We start from the raw sequence: 20,359 nt of genomic DNA, 5'->3' as shown, positions 1-20,359 counted from the left end.
CCTTTTAGGATGGACCATCAACAGTAAAGGATCCAGCAGTCAAGAAATATGCCGCAGACTAGCACTTGGTAGGGTTGCAATGAAGGCCTTGGAAAGGATATTTAGATGCTGTGGTGTGTCTATACCTACAAAGATTAGAATCGTCAGGACAATGGTTTTCCCTATGACACTCTGTGGATGCAAAAGCTGAACTTTGAAGCAGCAAGTTAGAAAAGGCATTGACGCTTTTGAACTTTGGTGCTAGAGAAGCCTTTTGAGGATACCATGGACAGCCAGGAAAACAAACAAATGGATCGTTGAACAAATCAATCCAGAATTTTCACTCAAGGCACAAATGACCAGGCTCAAACTATCATACTTTGAGCACATTATGCGAAAACCCAGCTCTCTTGAGAAGTCCATAATGCTGGGGAAAGTTGAAGGAAAGAGCAGAAGAAGACGACCAGCAGCAAGGTGGATGGACTTGATTATTATATCAATGAATGCACCACTAAGATACCTTAAAGGCCAAGTTGAAAACATCATCCTGGAGACAATCTATCTATGTGGTCACTAAGAGTCAACACCAACTTGACAACAATCAATCAATGCATAAGGATTTTCTAGTGTGAGAATTGATTGATGATTGATTGTGCCATCAAGGTGGTGACAACTCTTAGTGACCACATAGAGTCTCTCCAGGATGATCGACTTTTAGCGACTGTGGCTTCCTGTCCTGTGTATACGTTTCTTATGAGAACAATTAGATGTTCTGAGATGCCCATTTTCCTAAGGATATTCCACAATTTGGCATGGTCAATGCAATCAAGGCTTTTATTCAGTCAATAAAGCACTTATTGACTTTTTTTTGGTATTTTTTGGCTTTCTCAATTATCCAGCGTGAATATTCTCAATGTTATCTCTTGTTCCTTGGCCTTTTCTGAAACCAGCTTGAACATCCAGCATTTCCTTTTCCATGTAGGGTTCTAATCTGTGTTGGATGATTCTGAACATTATTTTGCTAGCAAGTGAAATTAAGGATATTATGTGATGGTTTGCACAATCTGTTAAGTCTCCTTTCTTTGGTATTGATATGTATACTGATCTCTTCCAATCCATTGGCCACTGTGTCGTTCTCCAAATTTGCTGGTATAGTTTGGTTAGAGCCTTGACTGATTCTTCTTCTGTTGCTTGCCATATTTCTGTAGCTATTCAATCAATTCCTGTAGCCTTCTGACTTGGTAATGACCAGAGTGCTGATCTAACTTCATCTTCCTGTACTAGAGGTTCTTGCAAGTAGGGAATATCTTCTAGAGTATCTTGGATGTTGACGTCCCACTTGTACAGATTTTCAGTATACTCCTTCCATTTCTGTTTGATCTTCTCTGAATCAGTTATTTTCTGCCCTTTAGCATCCCTTAACATACCTATTTGAGGTTGGAACATCCTTCTGAGTTCAGAGATCTTTTTGAAAACTTCCTTTGTTTTTCTATGTCTTTTTCCATCCTCAAGGTATTTACAGATGTCATTGTAATACTGATCCTTGTCTCTTCTAACAGCTTTCTGAAATTCCCTATTAAGTTCCTTCCTGAGGTCTTTATCTTTTTCGACTTTGGCTTCTCTCCTCTTCTTGGCAATTTCCACTGGTGTGAGAATGCATGCCAAAAATCATATAATACAAATTATTTTTTCACTGCTATTATACTTGCAACAAGGTAGTTAAGAGTTATAAGAGGATATATTGCCCACGTTTATGTGATTGTGGATGAAGTAGCAATTCTAGTTGCTTTGGTATTTGTGTGCAGTACGAGGGGTGGTGGTTTTGTGGGTTACTTAACACTGCGTATATGGGTGGGATCTTGGCATAGAGACAAAGGAAATTGAAAGTATGTGAAGATCCAAACCAAGGCCAGGAATCTGAGGACAGTTAGACAAACATTTTCCATCTTTTATAGACCTTTGGGAGCTTTAAATTCATATATACTCAGAAGACTCAAGTTATTTTGCTGGCTGCAATATTTCAGATTACGGAAGGGCCTAATCATATAAAAAATAACCAAAGACATGCCCACATTTAAGTCTTTCAAATCTTTGTTATGGTCATTCGACCAGCAAAACACAAAGTACAAAAGCTTTACATAAAAGCGAACTTTGTCAAATAAAGTAATAAACTGTTAAAACATAAAACAGAACCATAACAGCCGAGTTTATCCATTACATAAAACTGAGGGCTCCATTGCCCACATTTGAGGCAGAGTGCCAAATGTTGTCCCCGCAACAGTGCACTGCTTTGCTGCACCAAATACCACAGTCTCACATATCCAGTAGGGATGTGCAAACAATTTGAGGGGGGGTCAGTTCTACGTAGAACCAGTTCAATTTGATGGTTCTGGGTCAAACCGACCCCCCCCCCCCGGTTCGGTCCAACCTCAGACCGAACCAGTTTTTAATTTTTAAAAAAATTACCTCTAGCCCCTTCGGGGGGCTTTCTCTAGACCATGTAGGGGTCTGTGAATGTACCCCCTCCAGCCTCGTTAATCACTGCCGTAGCCCATTTTAACCCCTTTTTTGGCCTGTTCGGGCCTTGGTAAGTTGGCACAGTGGCCACTTTCTCCGCCACCGTGCATGCACAAATGGCCTCTGCAAGGCCTGGCATGGCCCAGGGTCTCGCAGAGGCCATTTTCTCATGTGCAGTGGCCATTTTTAAAAAAAAGTTAACTAAACAATTTAATTATGCCCGCTCTCCCCGCAAACCCTTTTAAGGCGGATCTCACTGATCGTGAGACTTGCCTCAGAGAGTGACAGCGCTCCCTAGAATGTATTCATAGTGATTTCTGTGGACCAATGTAAGTCGAATCATCAGGAGGAAACAGATATTTTCTAACTCTCATTGATAAATATTCCACATACACTTTTACTTATATGCTAAAAGAGAAAAGCCAAGTTATGGAGACATTTAAGGGTTATGTTGCAAGAGTGAGCAACAAGTTGGCAGAAAATCTCAAAGACTAAGTACTGATAATAGGCATGAGTTTACATCAAAGGAAATGGCCATTCATCTAAAGGAACAAGGCATTGAACATGAATGAACAGTGCCTTACCTGCCACAACTGAATGGCGTAGTGGGGAAAAGTCTTTCTCTAATAGAGATGACAAGATGCATGTTGCAGGATGCAGAATTGGCAAGCAAATTCTGGAGAGAAACAGTCATGACTGCCAGTTACCTACAGAACAGACTGCCAGCCAAAGTAACAGATGTGACACCTTTTGAATTATGGCATGGAAACAAATCCAACCTAGGACATATCAAAGTGTTTGGATCAAAAGCCTATAGATATTCTCTTTTCTAAAGAGAAAAGAAATGTGAAGAAGGAATACTCTCTGGATATACATTAGGAGGAAAAGGATACGGAATCCTTGATGTGGCCACTGGAACAGTGAGAATACGCAATGTATTATATTTTGATGAAAGACAAAAGCCAACCACAAGTGAGGTGCCAGAAACTGGACCAGAGATTCTGATGAAAAAGGAATCAAGAGAAGAAGAAATTCTCATAAGCCTGGAGCTAACTAGTGAACCGGAACAAAGAGGGGGAAGCAGACGTTGTGCCAGAAGTTAGATGTTAATAGAGACCCAACAAAGGGGTTCCACCAAGGAAACTCTCCTACATGGCCAGAAAGGAAGAGACCCAGGAACCCTGCACATGGGAAGACACTGAAAGGCTACCAACATGTGAAGCTAAAAATCAGAGGAAATTTGCATAAGAAGAGACAGAGTCTCTACACAAAAATAAAACTTGGAACTACCCACTGGAACTACCCAACTGGAAAAAAGACAGTAGGATGCAAATGGTTCTTCAAAACCATTTAGAAGATGTACATATCAGGCAGTATAGAAATATGATAAATAAATAAAAACAAGATACAATGCAGAAGGAGACAGCAAGTGCTACAAAACCCGTTTAGCAGTCAAAAGATACTCTTAAAAGTATGGTGACAATGATGAGATATTTGCATCTGTTGTGAAGCATACTTATTGCTGCTTCTCAGCTTAGCAGCAGCAAGAAAACAAGTTGATCACTTTGATGTGGAAACTGCATCTCTACATGGAGCAGCCACCAGGATTTGAAGAACCTGGAAAAGAGAGACTTGTATGCAATCTCCAGAAAATAATCTATGGCTTGAAGCAAACTGCTAGAGCATGGAATGAGAAGATAGACCAGATGTTACTCAAGGAGGGGTTCACTCAAGAAAAGGCTGACCCCACCTATATTTAAGACTTACATGACTTGATTAGTTGCTATGAAAAGAACAAGACAGCCATGAGATTGTAGAGCACCTGAACAAAGTAGAAGTGAAAGAACTAGGAAGCATTTCCTATTATCTTGGCATTAAAACAGAAAGAGAAGAGGATGCAAGTTACCTTCTCAATTAGAAACAGAAGATAAAGGATATTCTAGAATGTCTAAAACTGATAGAGACACCAATGGAGACACACTTCCTGAAGCAAGATCAGGACAGTGAGCCATTGCCAGACACCAGTCTATACAGAAGAGCATTTGGGAAATTTCTATAGATAGCAACAGTCACAAGGCCAGACATAGCTGCAGCAGTGGGAATTCTGAGCAGAAGAGTAAGTGCACCAACCAAGAATGACTGGACCACAGTCAAGAGGCTGGGAAGATACCTGAAGGGTACAATGCACTTCAGACTCTTAATACCAGCAAGCAGCAAGCCCAGACTAGTGGGATACATGGACACAGATTGGGCTAAAGACAGAACTGATTGCAAGTCCACAAGCAGACAGCTGTTTTTCTAGGGAGACGAAGACATCAGTTGGACTAGCCAGAACCAGTCATTTGTTGCGCTTTCATCCACAGAAGGGAAGTACATATTATTTATTTATTCAAACTTATATACCGCCCAAACATTAGTCTCTGGGCAGTTAACATAAAACACTTAAAACACATATAAAAGTTAAAACAGATCAACAGTTTAAAATCAACCATAAAATTAAAACAAACAATTTTTTAAAAATGAGAAAGCTTGGGCGAAAAGATGGGTTTTCAGGTGTTTTTTTAAAAATTGCCAGAGATGGTGAGGATCGTATCTCAGGGCAGCGACTGAGAAGCCAATTTCTGTATAGCCACAGAAGTTGAGTTGGCGGTAACTGGAGATGGACCTCCTCAGATGACCTCAATGGGTGGTGGGGGCTCGTAGTGAAGAAGATGCTCTCTTAAATACCCAGGGCCTAAGCCATTTAGGGCTTTATAAGTTATAACTAGCACTTTGTATTTTGTCCTGAAACCTATTGGCAGCCAGTATAGCTTCATCAGTAAAGACCAACCTGACTGTCGCATTCTGAACCAACTGAAGTTTCCAGACACATACAAAGGCAGCCCCACATAGAGCACATTACATAAGTCAAGTCTGGAGGTTACCAACAGATGTACCACTGTTTTGAGGTCATTGATCTCAAGTAACAGGTGCAGCTGGCGTATCAGCTGGAGCTGATAGAAAGCACCCCTGGCCACTGTCTCAACCTGGGAAACCAGGAAGAGGTATGAATCCAGAAGTACTCCCAGTCTGCAAACCTGTTCCTTTTGGGGAAGTATGACCCCATCTAGAACAGGTAGATCAAAATCGTCTCTAGAGTTCTGACCCCACACAATAAGTACCTCCATCTTATCTGGATTCATCTTCAGTTTATTCTCCTTCATCCAGCCCATTACTGCTTCCAAGCAGGCATTTAGGGAGGATATGCCAGCTCCTGAAGAAGCTGACATGGAGAAGTAGATCTGGGTGTCATCAGCATACTGGTAACACCCAGCTCCATATCAGCTGGCCAAGCATGTCAAGAAGCCACATGGCTACACAAGTTCTTGTTAAACTTTGGAATTGATGATTCAAAGCCAACTGAGATGTTTGAGTACCACCAGGGTGGATTCAATTCTCTCTCATGGAAAGGACTATGATTTCCACCCTGCTAACTGGTCAAAGAGGTACCTTTTTAACATGGTGATTCTCTTTATTTAGCAGGGGGAGAGCAACTGTTCCTATCCAGCCCCAGCACAGCATCCCTTTAGTGACTGTTGCTGGTGTCTATCTGGCGTTTTGTTTCTTTTTAGGTTGTAAGTCCTTTGGGGACAGGAATCTGTTTTATTTTTTTTATTATTATTATTTCTCTATGTAAACCGCTTTGGATACTTTTATTGAAAAGCGGCCTATAAATATTGTTGTCTCGAACAAAGCACATAGATGCAAAGCACCACTATGTTCAAGAGGCACAAGAGAATCGACTAGTTGAGCTGAAGTACTGCCCAATTAAATACATAATAGCAGATGGGCTGACCAAGTTGATACCAAGAGACCGGTTCCAGATTCTTCAAGAGAAGATGGGAGAGCATGAGACAATGCATGAGACATTAAGAAGGGGTTTGGGAGATATAGCTCCTGATGGCATCAGCACCAGCAACCCTGTTGTTCAGGGGTAGAAATAGTGAGCAAGAGAATCCCCTCTCTGACTACAGTTTCTCTACTCTACTTCCCCTTTGTTAGACCAATAGTTTCAGGTTGCATTCTCTCACCTGGAGAGAGAGACTTCCTTCTCCCTTCCGCTCATCCTGTATGTAGCTAGAAGAAGGCATGTAGGCCACATCTATCTCCCTGATGGGTTTCCCAAATTAACTTTATTTAGAACTTTATGTCTTTAGTCTTTCATCAGTTTTAATTAGATGTGCTCTCCTTACCTGTGCACTTCTGCTGCAGCTGGTGTAGATAAAGAACTATCTACTCCTAGCTCTCTAACAATGTACTTGCTCAGGCTGCCAGCAGCCACCTGCACCATAGAGGCTGGGGGGAAGGAACGTCCCAGAAGCAGCTAGATTTCCCAGTGTTATTTGTATGGTGCTTTGTGGGCTATCTGGTGGCCCGGCAGCCTTCCTTCACCTCCCATTTGCCACACTGCTCACCACCACACCAATCAGATGGACACACAAGTGGTGGAGCCCTGTTCAGGCCCCAGATCATGTGGGGGAACTGCCTTCCTCCCAGCCTCATTGATCATGAGAATGACCTCAAAATCTCAAGGGTTACCTTAGCAGTGACTAAATTCCTGTAAGTTGCTGTTAGAACAGGAAGCAACTTGTAGACTGAAGTTGATGGGAGGATGGTTTTGTGACCATGGGACAGAGGTTACTTTGCATTTTTTAATGTGTGGAAAATATGAATTGTACTGCTTAGTATTACACTGCCATTTCTGATGCTGTTTCAGACCATCTTATTTATGTATTATTTATTTTCCTATATAAGCCACTTTGAGAGTGTGGTATATAAGTACTCATAGTAGTAGTAGTGTTTCATACCCCAAATACAGAAGTGCTCACCCATCTGTCGGTGGCAGTTCTACAGCACTGGCAGAGGAATTGAGCCCACCAGGAGTGAAAGTTCCAGCAAGGCTTCACAGGCAAGAGTCCCAATTCAGTGGTCACTTGGGCAGAATCTCAGAGCCAAGGTAGGCTCATCAAGGTCAGACAGAAGCAGGAGTCCTGGGCACCAACTGGCATGGGAACTCACCAGGTTCAGACCTGTTTGAGCAGCTGTTATCAGCAACTGGACCAAGAAAGGAAGTGACCTAAATACTGTTAGGAAAGGGCCACACCCTGTTCCTGGAGATTGAGAGCAAACAGTCCTTACTCACAAGAAATCCGGCTGTTCCTTCTCCCGAGGAGACAGTTCCTCCTCCTGAGGAGAATGTTTGTTGCATTCTAGCTGCAAGGCAAGCACTCCTGTGCAATACTGGTTGAGTTCCTTGAGAGTATGGGTATGCTGCCATGTCAGGGAGTCCAAACAGGGCTCCCAATGGGTCTGGTGGGATGTGGCCACACCCCTGTTCTTGACTGGACTTGGAGGGATGGGGTGGCTGTGGAGCAAGGGGTTTCCTCAGAGGGACTGGTTGGTGTTGGAAGCATTGGTTCCTCAGTGTCCTTCCCCTGGGAGGTAACTGTGGGGTGATAGGAAATCCCTGCAAGAGAGTTTTCTGGGGGTTGCTCTGAGAGGAGTTACGGAGCCTCTGCAAGTGCTAGTGTCCCCAATCCTCTTCCTGGAGTCCACTACTGACTCTTGGGCCCCTTGTCATTGGGCTCCGAAGACCCCTCAAGGTGGGTTCTGACATGCTGTAACCATGACTGCTCCCTCCCCCCACCCCATCCTGGTCTATGAAATAAATGGATGGATTGACTGAGAAATAACATAAGGATTAACTACCATGGCTACCCTACTCTCATTCTTTAGCCTATTCTTACCAGTCCTGTTTTTCCAGCACTGAGTTCCTTAAGAATGGACATTGCGACAAACTTATCCCAAACCTCCTTGTAAGGACAATACAGGATGCAGAATCAGGAGCCTGATATCACAGCCAATTAACAATTTATGTTTGCAGCTGATCCTCCTCCTCCTTGGATACAGGTTTGGTAAGTTTGTCCAGTGATTCAAAATCCACCCCATTAGGTCATCAATCACCTAATTTTTAGCATATCGGTGATGTAGTCTAATAATCACCAGGATTCTAAATGAGCACAACACTGTAAAGCATCACAATAGCACACCTTATCATGAGGTTCATCTCAACATATTCCTATTAAACTGACCTAGTATTTAAACAAGTTGTTCTAGTAAGAACTAATCTGCCTACTTTCCTTTTGCTATTCTTACAACTGGACTAAATTTGATCCAAATCGGTTAGGCAGTTCACAAGTTAGTCTACGTGTGCCTCAAATGTTCATGTGTCTACCATCTTGAATTAGGGTGTATGACATCATCACAAACTATGTGTTTGAGGTGTCCCTATGTGTCCCTACAACTATTACCAAATTTGGTCCAAATCAGTTCCCATTTGCAGTTAAATGTTCACATGTGCGCCATCTTGAACCAGGATGGATGACATCAGAGTAAACCATGCCGATGAGGTGTCCCTGTGTGTAACTCACTACAGTTGTGCCAAATTTGGTTTGGTTAGGTGTTCCACAAGTTAGTGCCCTTGCGTCTCATGCGTCCGCCATATTGGATTGGTGTGGGTGGCATCTTCACAAACTATGCCATTGAGGCATCCCTTTGCTACATTGAGGTGTAGCAAATTTGGTTCAGATTGGTTAGGTGGTCCACAAGTTAGCTCCCTTGCGCCTTAAACATTCATGCATCCGCCAACTTGAATTGGGGTGGATGACATCATAATAAACTATGCCATTGAGGCATCTCTATGTGTCCCTACAACGGTACCTGATTTGGTTTATATTGGTCCAGGCATTGTGAACTTGATATGTGGGGGGGGGGGCACACACACAGAATGCCAGGTGATCTCATAAGACTACTGGAAAATAGGCTAAAAAACAAATTTTTGAACAATGGTTAAGGACAGAAATAGTAGGATTTATTCTAAAGAACAAAGTGGTGTGAAGTGCTGTTATGTTTATAATAATTTAGATGCCAACTCAAGGTCACTTCTTTCTTCTTTTTAGGTTTTTTCTTGCACGTACGCATCCTCAGTGACTGAGTCATAGGTTACTGGCCCTGCTCCTGTGCTTTTGGCAACAGTAGCACACATAGCAATAGAGCGAACATATCTTCATGCTAGGAAAAGCTTCACTTGCTAAATTTCTGGATGTCTGGCTCCTGTTAAAGACACAAGATCAGGATCAGTAAATATCTGATAACTCTACTTATCCATTTGCAAAATTGTTAGAATACTTAAGTTCTGCAACAGAAAGCCGAAACTTGAAACGCATGTAGTAAAAGCCACCCCAATTACTAGGCAGTCAAAAAACACAGGACATGAATTGCCCCTCCAAATAGTAACCCGCAGTCCAGCTCAGAAAGAGCCAAGCCACACATCATGGATGGAATGCAGGTGTGTGTGATTCTTTTCTCATCCTTGAAGGACCTGAAACAGCCAGACACTGGAAGGGAGGATTTGCTGTGCCAGCCAGGAACATATCTGTGTTTGGTTTCAGAGGGTCCTCAGCAAACTGCCCTCCATGGGTCCCCTCCTACTGTGTGGGCTCTGAGATAGTCACCCCACCACCAGCACACAGGCAGTGGGCCTTCCTGTGGGTTGTGGTCTCTCAGCAGCTGCCCCACAATGCCAATTCCTGACACGGGCACTGCACGCATCTTTTCTTTCTTTCTTTTAAAAAAAGTTTCATTTGTAGGGAGGAGAATTTCTGTTAGGAACCAGGAATGTATCATTTTTGCAGAGAGAGACCTTATGTATTAATATAAAGATGTTTTGCTTTGCTTTCACTTGTCTGGAGCAGGGGCGCCAAATTCAAAAAGGTTGGAGGGCAAAAATGCTGTACACAGCAGTTGCCCATGACTTAAGCTTCCTCTCACTTTAAAACTGTCAGTTGTACCCGAATTTGATCCCAAGTCACCTGTTTCACCACAATAACACATTACATTTGGAAAAATTAGAAACAACTCCTGAATCTCTTTCAGGTTGTTGTTATTAATTCGATTTCTATACTGCCCTTCCAAAAATGGCTCAGGGCGGTTTACACAGAGAAATAACAAACAAATAATAGACCCCTGTCCCCAAAGGGCTCACATTCTAAAAAGAAACATAAGGTAGACACCAGCAACAGTCACTGGGCAAGAGTTATGAATTCTTAACTATTTAGAGCATTTCCAGCCGGACTCTCTTATTACCACCACTGTCCCAGCTGGCTTGTGTGTTTTCTCTCTTTCCTCCAGCAAAGGTTTCCATGTTGTCTCCATGAGTGAGCGAGCTGCAGCAGTAGTGGCAGCAAGAGAGATCAACTGGCAGTGCTGGATGCCCGCTGCCTGCTATGGCAAGCAGTGACACAACTGGACAGCAGAGTGCTGCACACGGCCAGAAAGGCCAACAAGGGGAAGGGGGCAGTGATCAGCACTGGACTTCTGGCCTAGAAGGCAGAGGGCTGAGTTCGGATGGAGCTAGCAAGATGGAAAAGCATGGGGGCAGCAGACGTATGGGGAGAATATGTCCATAGGGAGCCCACACTCGCTGCCTTGTGGCACACTAACTACCTGAGCCATCGCCTCACTTGGCCTCATGGGGGAGCCGCCCCTGCATGTCAGCCCCATTCTCTATGAATGATACGAGTCTCCTTGCTCTGAAAGCTGCTCAGTGTGGTAGAGTGTGGTAGGAGGCTTGAATGGCTTGATACAGACTGTGGACCTTATGGTTGACACCCCAGAAGCGATGAGCATAGGATGGAACGAAGAAAGAAGTATTTGGTTCCAGACATTATTGGAATTGCAATTTATACTAATTGTTGCATTTACGAAAGAGAGAAAAATGACACAATCATATAACCAGTTTTTAATTGACAATTTGAACCTCACTGTAACCAGACAAAAATGAATTCCAGGACATTAGGTTTTTCCGGTGTTGTTCCACATACTGCAGAATTTACCTAGAAATAATTTCTCATATATTAAAAATATATGCCATAACTTCATTTACTTCTAAATCAATAAATGTTATTGTGAGGCCTCTAACTATAATAATTTAATGATGTGAAACTCCTTTCATTACTTCAGAAACTTAGCCAACATATTTAATCTTATTTAAGAGTTTCAAAAGTGTGTGTTTTTAAGAGGAAAAAAGAAATATTCCATGAATCACATAATCAGAGTCTAATGGAGTGAAATATGACCATTTATGAGTCTATTTTCTCAAAACATCATCATCATAATCCCAATAGGCCTCTTTGGTAACATCTGGAAAAACTAGATTGTGGACGTGGAAATGAATCCTTTAAACCCACTTCCAATAATAATTCACTTAGTTTGGCACAGTTGCAAAGTAATCAGAAAATTCCTACATACTCTCTTCCAAATATATGTATTATTTCCTCATTTACAATAGAACAAGGATGTGACTGTCATCATTTTCTGCCCTTCAGTATCAACATGTTCTGGTCAAGGATTCCCTTTAGTCAGAAGAATAGACATTTACACATCGATCACAATGCTCAGATTGTCAGCTATGCATACTTCTAGCAATTCAAACACTGTCAGTTCATATACAGCTGACACTTCAAATTTCCCTTGCTATTTTATAGGCTTCCTTTAACCTGTTGCCCTTTGCAATATCTTTAATTAGAATGTGAAGCTCACCACAGAGGAAACTGAACAGTTCAGGTAAGAATGGGCTCCTAACCACAAAACCCACAGCTGAATACCTGGCAGTGCCCTCACATTATTCAAGTCAGTTTGAGACGTAGAATAACTCATTAAGCTTTGGCTGAGCAGATAACTTTTAAAACCCAAATTTTCACTTTAGTACTGATTGCAAATCTGTGTGTCGATTTGGTTGAATACACTTACTATTCATTTGATGTATACATACTTCATCAGTAATATGTTTTTGTAAATTCAACTACTTAGCAGAAGTAAACAAACTAATCAAACATTTTGTTTCTTCATAAGAATGTAACATAAGAACAGTCCTCCTGGATCAGGCCGAAGGCCTATAGTCCAACATTCTGTTACCCACAGTTGCCTGCCAGATGATGATGATGATTTTTACATTTTATATCCTGCTCTTCCTTCAAGGAGCCCAGAGCGGTGTACTGCATACTTAGGTTTGTCCTCACAACAACCCTGTGAAGTAGGTTGGGCTGAGAGAGAAGTGACTGGCCCAGAGTCACCCAGCTAGTTTCATGGCTGAATGGGGATTTGAACTCGGGTCTCCCCGGTCCTAGTCCAGCACTCTAGCCATTACACCACGCTGGCTCACCAGATATGGGCTTTCCAGATGCCTCTGGAAAGCCCACAAGCAGCAGATGAAGGCATGTCCTCTCTCCTGCTATTGCTTCCCTGCAACTGTTACTTGGGGACATCCTGCCTCTGAACTTGGAGGTTGTCTATAGCCACCAGATTAGTAGCCATGGATAGACCTGTCCTCCATAAATTTGTCTAAGCCCTCTTAAAGCCCACCTCCTGTGGCAGTGGATTCCATTGATTGTTGTGTGAAAAAGTGCATCCTCTTGTCGGTCCTACATTTCCTGGCCTTCAGTTTCATGGATTGACCCCTAGTTCCAGTGTTGTGAGAAAGGGAGAAAAATTTCTCTCTACCCTTTCTCTCCACACCATGCATAATTTTACAGACTTCTACCATGTCTCCCCTTAGTCAGTTTTTTCTAAACTAAAAAGCCTCAGGTGTTGCCTCATAAGGAAGGTGCTCTAGTCCCCTGATCATCTTGGTTGCCCTCTTATGCTCCTTTTCTAGTTCTACAATGTCCTTCTTAAGATATGGTGACCAGAACTGTACACAGTACTCCATAAGTGGCCGCAGCACCATAGCTTTGTATAAAGGCATTATAATATTAGCAGTGTTATTTTCAGCCTCCTTCCTAATGATATCTAGCATGGAAATTGCCTTTTCCAAGCTCTGAACACTGGGTCAACTCTTTCAATGAGCTGTCCACCACAAAATCTCTCTCCTGGTCAGACTCCACCAACAACTCAGACCCCATCAGTGTATATGTGAAGTTGTGGGGAGGCAGTTGCTCCAATGTGCATCACTTTACAAATGCTTACACTGAACTGCACTTGCCATTTTGTTGCCCACTCACTTAATTTGTAGAGATCCTTTTGGAGCACCTCACAATCTGTTTTGGATTTCACTACCCTAAATATTTTAGAGTAATCTACAAATTTGTCGTCTACAAATAACCACCCAGAGATGAACGTTTGGGCGGTATAGAAGTTAAATGAATGAATGAATGAATGAATTTGGCCATCTCGCTGCTTACCCCAACTTCTAGATTATTTATGAATACATTAAAAAGCACTGGTCCCAGTACAGATCTGGGGGGGATCCTACTTCTTACTTCTTTCCATTGTGCAAACTGTCAATTTATCTCTTTCCTGTCCTTCAGCTAGTTACCAATCCACAAACAAACCTGTCCCCTTATCCCATGACTGCTAAGTTTCCTCAAGAGCATTTCATGGGGAACTTTGTTCAAGTATACCTGGAAGTCCAAGTATATTATGTCAACTGGATCACCTCTATCCACATGCTTGTTGACACCCTCAAAGCACTCAAAGAGGTTAGTGAGACAAGACTGCAGAAATCGTGCTGATTTTCCTTCAGCAAGGCCTCTTCTTCTATATGTTTAACAATTTCATCCTTAATTATGCTTTTTGTCACTTTATCCAGCACAGGTGTTAAACAAACAGGCCTGTAATTTCCTTAGTCCCCCTGGATCCCTTTTGAAAATTGGTGTTACACTGGTTACATTCCAGTCCTCTGGTTCAGGGCCCAATTGCAGGAATAAGTTAGATATTTTTGCTAGGAGATCAGTGATTTCACACTTGAGATCTTTAAAAACTCTTGGGTGGGTGCCATCTGGCCCTGGTGATTTTTATTTTTCAAGAGAGCTTAGAACATCTTCCCTTGTCACCTCAATTTGGTTCAGTTCTTCAGCCTCCTTCCCAGAGAAGCTCAGTTCAGGTGCAGGCATACAATCAGTATCTTTTGCAGTGAAGACAGATGCAAATAATTCATTCAGCTTCTTTGCAATCTCCTTATCCTCCTTAAGCATCCCTTTCACTCCCTTGTCATCTAACCACCTCCATCAGGTTTCCTGCCTCTGATGTATTTAAAGAAGTTTTTATTATTCCCCTTCATGCTTTTAGCTATATGTTCCTCAGACTCTCTCTTAACATTCCTATTTTTTCCTTGCATTTCTTTTATCAGAATTTGTGTTCCTTTCTGTTCTCTTCATTTGGGATGACTTCCATTTTCTGAAGGACGTCTTCTTGCCTTTTATATCTTGACTCTATTGGTTAGTCATGCTGACATCCTCCTGGACTTGTGGTACCTTGTATTCTTTTTGGCATACATTCTAACTGAGCTTCTATTGTTGTAGTGTTAAATAAACTGCATGCACTCTGGAAGGATTTGTCTCTCCTGACTTTCCATTTCAACTTTCTTTTCACTAAACTGCTTATTTTATGTGTTGCATACAATGTGTCATTCATATGTGTCATTCCTTTGTTCTATAGAGGAAGACCGTGATCATAACATTTATTGTATACTTCCCTATTTCATTCCTATATAGGTCAGTTTTTTTCATTCTAATGTTCTCCGGTCTCTTCTCTGCAGACCCTGCTACTCTTCTATGGTTTGTGGTAGTAGTTATGTTATAAGTTACCCAAGCTCCTTTTCCTTCAGTTACAATCTAAAAGTAAAGCAACAAGAGCTAAAAATTCTACTTATATCTGAAAAGATAAAGATAGCTTTAGCTTACACTACAAGGCGTATTTAGGGGAAATAGCGCCTAGGGCAAGCACTGAAATTGCGCCCCCTGTCCAAACATCTGACACCCATCTTTCAGATAACTTTACCATAATAGCTCAAAAATACAAGCCAAGCTCATTAATCTTTTAATATTTCAAAAACCATATAGCAGTGGATTTAGCAAGATCAAAAAATGCTGGAAAACTACAAATTTCAGTATGCTGGGGCTCATGAAATACCCAAATACTATGTGGAGGTATACTTGGAAAACTAAACAGAAGTGCCTGTCTAATTCTCTATTATGAATTGTAGCATCACTATTACATAAGTTTTTAAAAATAAATGGAGAATTTGACTTTCCCCAGTTACTCTGGAAATAATAAAAGGATATGCAGGGTAAACTGTGTCACTGCTTGGAATATATTCTAGTATTTCAGAAAGACAGTTAAAATGAGAGAAAGAGAGCAAGAAACTCCCAGTGGGCCTTAATACTAAGGATTTCACACTGATTCAAAGGCAAACTCATCATTAATAGCCATATTATTAAGACATCACATTTAACTCACTTATCACAAGAAGCAAAGTAAGAGCAAATGAATACAATCGTAGCTTATAAGCTTCAGCTCAGTATTCACAAGCTCTGAGTCTCTGTACATAGTTCCAAACTAAATATGTGTACAGTGACATATATATATATATATTTTTTTTTAATATTTTCCTGTAGCCTCTTGGGGGGGGGCTTCCTAAAGGCCATGGGGGGTCTGCAGTTTCCCCTCCCCCTCTGGCCTCTAGGGCCTCACAGGGACCATTTGAGCATGTGCAGTGGCCATTTTTAAAAATATTTTTAAAATGGCCACTGAAAACAAAATGGCCACCACACATGCTCAAATGGCCCCTACAAGGCCTTGCATGGCCTAGGGCCTCATAAAGGTCGTTTGAGCATGTGCGGTGGCCTTTTTGTTTTCGGCAACCTTTAAATTTTTTTTTTTTTAAATGGTGCCCCCTTCAAGTGGCACCCGGGGCACGTGCCCTGCCTGCCCTACCCTAGATACGCCCCTGACTACAAGCTATTTCAGTTACTGTTCAGTTACTATTTCAGTTACTGTTCAGTTACTATTTCAGTTACTTGATTTTTAGGAGTCCGGCTTGTCTTGATCTTCCTCTGCCTGGGCGCTTTCCAGATTAGTTGCTCAACAGCAGCAAAATGCTTCTATTCAGGCAAATAGCATTTGAAACGTAAACAGCAGGGGGAGCAGTCTCGCGAAAACTAACAACCCGAAAAAACAGCAACTTCCTTCCGCCGGATGAATGACATCATAGCACTATATTGCAGCAATTAAATTCAAAACAAGACATCGGAAATGTGAACGGCACCCTGCTGTCAGCGTAGGGACTGCGGTGTCACAACACAGGAAGTGTGCAAGCACACTTCAGAGATACGTCCTGACCCCGTTGCAGGGTATAATCTGGAAAGCACCCAGATTCCATTCCCTGCTTTTTTCTGTTATCCTGATTCTAATCTGCAGCTTGAGCTCTTCCTCTCTTTTATTCCCTTATCTATTTTCTAGGGCTTGCGTCTGCGCTGCATTCTAGAATTCCCAGCTAAGTATTTGCCTTGCTATGCCTTCCTCATCTACCCCTTGGTAATTTCCTACTTGATGTCCAAGCTTTTGACTCTTTGGCCTGAAGAATGCTCCTGTATTAATCAAAACTGAGTCCCTCCTGCCAACACTTAAACCTTTCAAAGATTACCTTACTTAAATGCTGATGCAAACCATTGGTCTTGTGTTGCTGGTCTTCTTCGGGTATCTTTTATACAGACAAAGGAAGCTAAATCCTGCCATATGTCAATGTTGTGATTTATAGACTTATCCTTAGATTTCTAGGGCTTGCCTCTATCTCCCAATACTTCTCCCCCATCACAGCAGGATATGGGCAGAAGGCCTTGCTACGTTTAAATATACCACTATGAAGTGGAAGGGTGTAGCATCTGGCATCAATGTACAATTGGATCTTTAGTGCAGAGGCAGATTTAGATCACCTAATAGTTTTGTCATTCTCATTTCTTGCTGCACAGTTCGCTTTAATAGTGGAGTCTACAGTGATCGTAGATCCCCATTCTGGAAACAACTGGGCAGTCAGAAACAGTTGCGGAAGTTTAATGCATAAACACATGAAGGTGTCATTATACTACTGAGGAGATGCATTAAATGCTGCAAGGTCTGCAGGCAGGATTTCCTAGAAGCTAATGTGGCAGCCACCACCCTGCTGAAAAAGAGAAGCGTATGAGACAATTCTTAAACATTAAAATGCTGGGTCAGTGCCAGTGCTGGGGAAACAGAAATTATTTATTTAGATTTTTAAAATGTGCTAATTACATGTCTCTTTGTGCACATGCAAAATATAAAATGATGGTTATACAATGTCTTTGCAAATCTGGCTCTGTACCAGCAAAGGAATCTTTTCGCCATCACCAGCCCAGACCTGAAAAACATGTGACCCATCTAGACAAATATAGCCAGCTTTCCATCTATGACAGCTTACAAGAGGCTTAATCTTTTTCTTTTATTTCTTTCTTTTGCTGCCTGCCTGCCTGAGACTGAATTACTTGAGGAGCAGGGTTGTCAAGTGCCTGGCAAACCCAAATACATCACTGGTGGGGTGTGCAGCTTGATGGGTCATAACTTCTTCATAGTTGCATTAGCTCTGAAGGTTCTTCTTGGCATCCATTCTCTTTCAATTAGAAACACACTCACGTAGGTGCCAAGTTAAGCTCCAGGAGCTGAGAAGGCTCCTTCATAGTACCTCCTCGGAAGGGGTCATGCTCCGAGCAAGGATGTTCCTGAGTAATTAAAGCAAATTGAGATGGAAGAGTCAGAACTACAGCCCTCCAGAGCTCAGCAGGTTCTGCTCTCCAAGATGGATTCTGGAGTTCAGAATGGAACCCAAGACATGTCCTCCATATGTGGCAAGTGGCTAGAGTAGCACCACTAGCACACAAAGGCCAATGCTGGGTGGAACCCCTCTTGCAGTCTTCCTCAGAAGTAATCAAATCGGGGCTTCAAATCCTAGAACCAAGAGTGCTATGTTGAGAATAGGACTTCCTGGAAGCATAGCCTTGTCTCCTACATTTGACCAAAATGGAAAGACACTGGAACAGCTTTCCATCCTATAAGAGTCCAGTGCTCCCAAATCTTATTTCCTTTAAGTATTTCCCCTAGGTCTTGGGAAAATGTTATCTGTCTTTCCAGAACAGTCAGTATCAATCTTACAGTCTCCAAGGTGAGCCTGACACAGATATACAGTTTTATTCTACAGGTGCAAGAGGATACTTGGCCACTTGTGCTGGTACTGGGTGCAAGCCTCCATGTGAAGCAGGACTGCCACATGAGGCCCTAAGGGACTATTTGCAAGAGGAGATGAAGTTGAGGGGCCACACCTAGCATCTAGCATCTACTATTTCCAAAAGAGCTAGAAACATCATGATCTTTATGGGTGAAGAACTGGAGTGCCTGCAGGCAAGTGAGAGGTACCAGCAGACTTGGGGTGACCCACAGAAATATCAGTTTCACAAACACCTAGGGGGAGGGAACCCCAAGGGAACAAAAACAACAACACCCCAACCCTAAAAATTGCACCCATGTTAGTCAATGGGATAGAATGTTCACGAGTTCAGATAGTTAAGTAGGTAGGCAGAGATGGAGGGCTTACCAACTCAGTGGCAAGGAAGGAGGGCTTCAGCAAAAAGAGCAGGAAAGTTCCTAGCTTGAACAACCCCTTCTGTTCCTAAGGGGGAAAGCAATCTAATAGTCTCTACAGAAGAAAATGCTGAGACTCAGTGGCTCCCTCAGCAGTCAGAACAGAAGAAAAGCCCTGCTGGATCAGGCCCAAGGCCCATCTAGTCCAGCATCCTGTTTCACACAGGGGCCACCAGATGTCTCTGGGAAGCCCACAGGCAAGAGGTATATGCATGCCCTCTCTCCTACTGGTACTCCCCTGCAAGTGGTATTTAGAGGTATCTTGCCTTTGAGACTGAGGTGGCCTATAGACCTCAGACCAGTAGCCACTGATTAGGTAATCCTCTTATGTTTCTGAAAGGGAAGGAGTATGACACAGTTCATCTCTTGGTGTTAAGAAGTCCTGCCCTCCCCAAGGTGCTGGTGGGAATTTCCTCAAAACTCCCCAGGGCCAGCTGTATAGGAATACTCTGGAGGTTCAGATAATCACAAAAAGACTTCCGGGGGGGGGGGAGGTGCCTTAGTCCACTCTAGCAGTTGCACAAAACTGAAGAGCCCTGCTTCTTAACATTTGTTTGTGAAGCTTTAAGGCTGGATGAAAAAGAGGTAGGACTGAGCACCAGCCCCCTCACCCACCCACCCACCCACAAGAAACCCAGAAAACAGACTACATAAAACCTGCACATGAAGTCAGACCCAGGGACTGGGTTAGAGCAGGGACTCCTGGCTGTTTTGCCAACTTTCATTTTTTCACCATGCTGAGCCACCAACTCAGGTAATACATACACACCAGGGATGTAGTGCAACATTTTGTTGTGGGTCCGTGTTTTAGCCTAATAGCCATAGGAGGAGTGACTCTATCCCGTGGCCATGGAGGAAACTTGCATTGTTAAATTTACAGACATGTTGGGCAGAGCTTTCAGATAACTGATGGAAATAAGGATAATAGTTGAACATTTACTGAAGGTATCAGTTAGATTTGACATTTATAGATAACTGACATATCCCTCTGGATCTCTTAAAACTTTAAGAATTGGGGCCAGAGCAGATGTGATGGTAAAACACATCACAGTCTAGTTTTGAGGTTATTTTCTCATTCAAATAGCATGTAAGTGAGGGCCCAATCCAGATTAAGAGTATGGCATAGAAGTAGGGGTGTTTAACTGTTTATATCTATGTTTTTCTCCTCTACTTGAATTCCTTCTACTATGAATGCTAAGAATCCCCAATGGTCCAATTTGTTTCAGTGACACCCTCAGGAAACCACAGCAACTTTGGGGACCATTAGGAATCCATGGGAGATTATGGTTTTCAGTAGGAAACAGTAAGGAAGTTGACACTCCCTACCTTCACACCA

The 20,359-nt window shown here is 42.5% G+C and overlaps 1 protein-coding gene across 2 annotated transcripts in view; it reads right to left on the bottom strand.

Annotated features, from left to right (window-relative positions):
• The window catches only part of MARCHF7 (membrane associated ring-CH-type finger 7), a 119,800-nt gene that overhangs the window by 43,235 nt on the left and 56,206 nt on the right, over positions 1–20,359 (bottom strand). The window contains exon 1 of one of the 2 annotated variants that reach the window (XM_053260772.1): positions 7,365–7,574. The exons of the other annotated variant lie outside the window; for it this stretch is intronic. The gene's annotated coding sequence lies outside the window, so the exon portion shown is untranslated. Of the gene's footprint in view, positions 1–7,364; positions 7,575–20,359 lie in introns of those variants that run through there. 2 annotated transcript variants of the gene reach the window in all.

This window comes from Hemicordylus capensis, chromosome 1, assembly GCF_027244095.1.
Source record: "Hemicordylus capensis ecotype Gifberg chromosome 1, rHemCap1.1.pri, whole genome shotgun sequence".
In the NCBI taxonomy this organism is placed as follows: domain Eukaryota; kingdom Metazoa; phylum Chordata; class Lepidosauria; order Squamata; family Cordylidae; genus Hemicordylus; species Hemicordylus capensis.
This window is presented reverse-complemented; position numbering and strand designations above follow the sequence as displayed.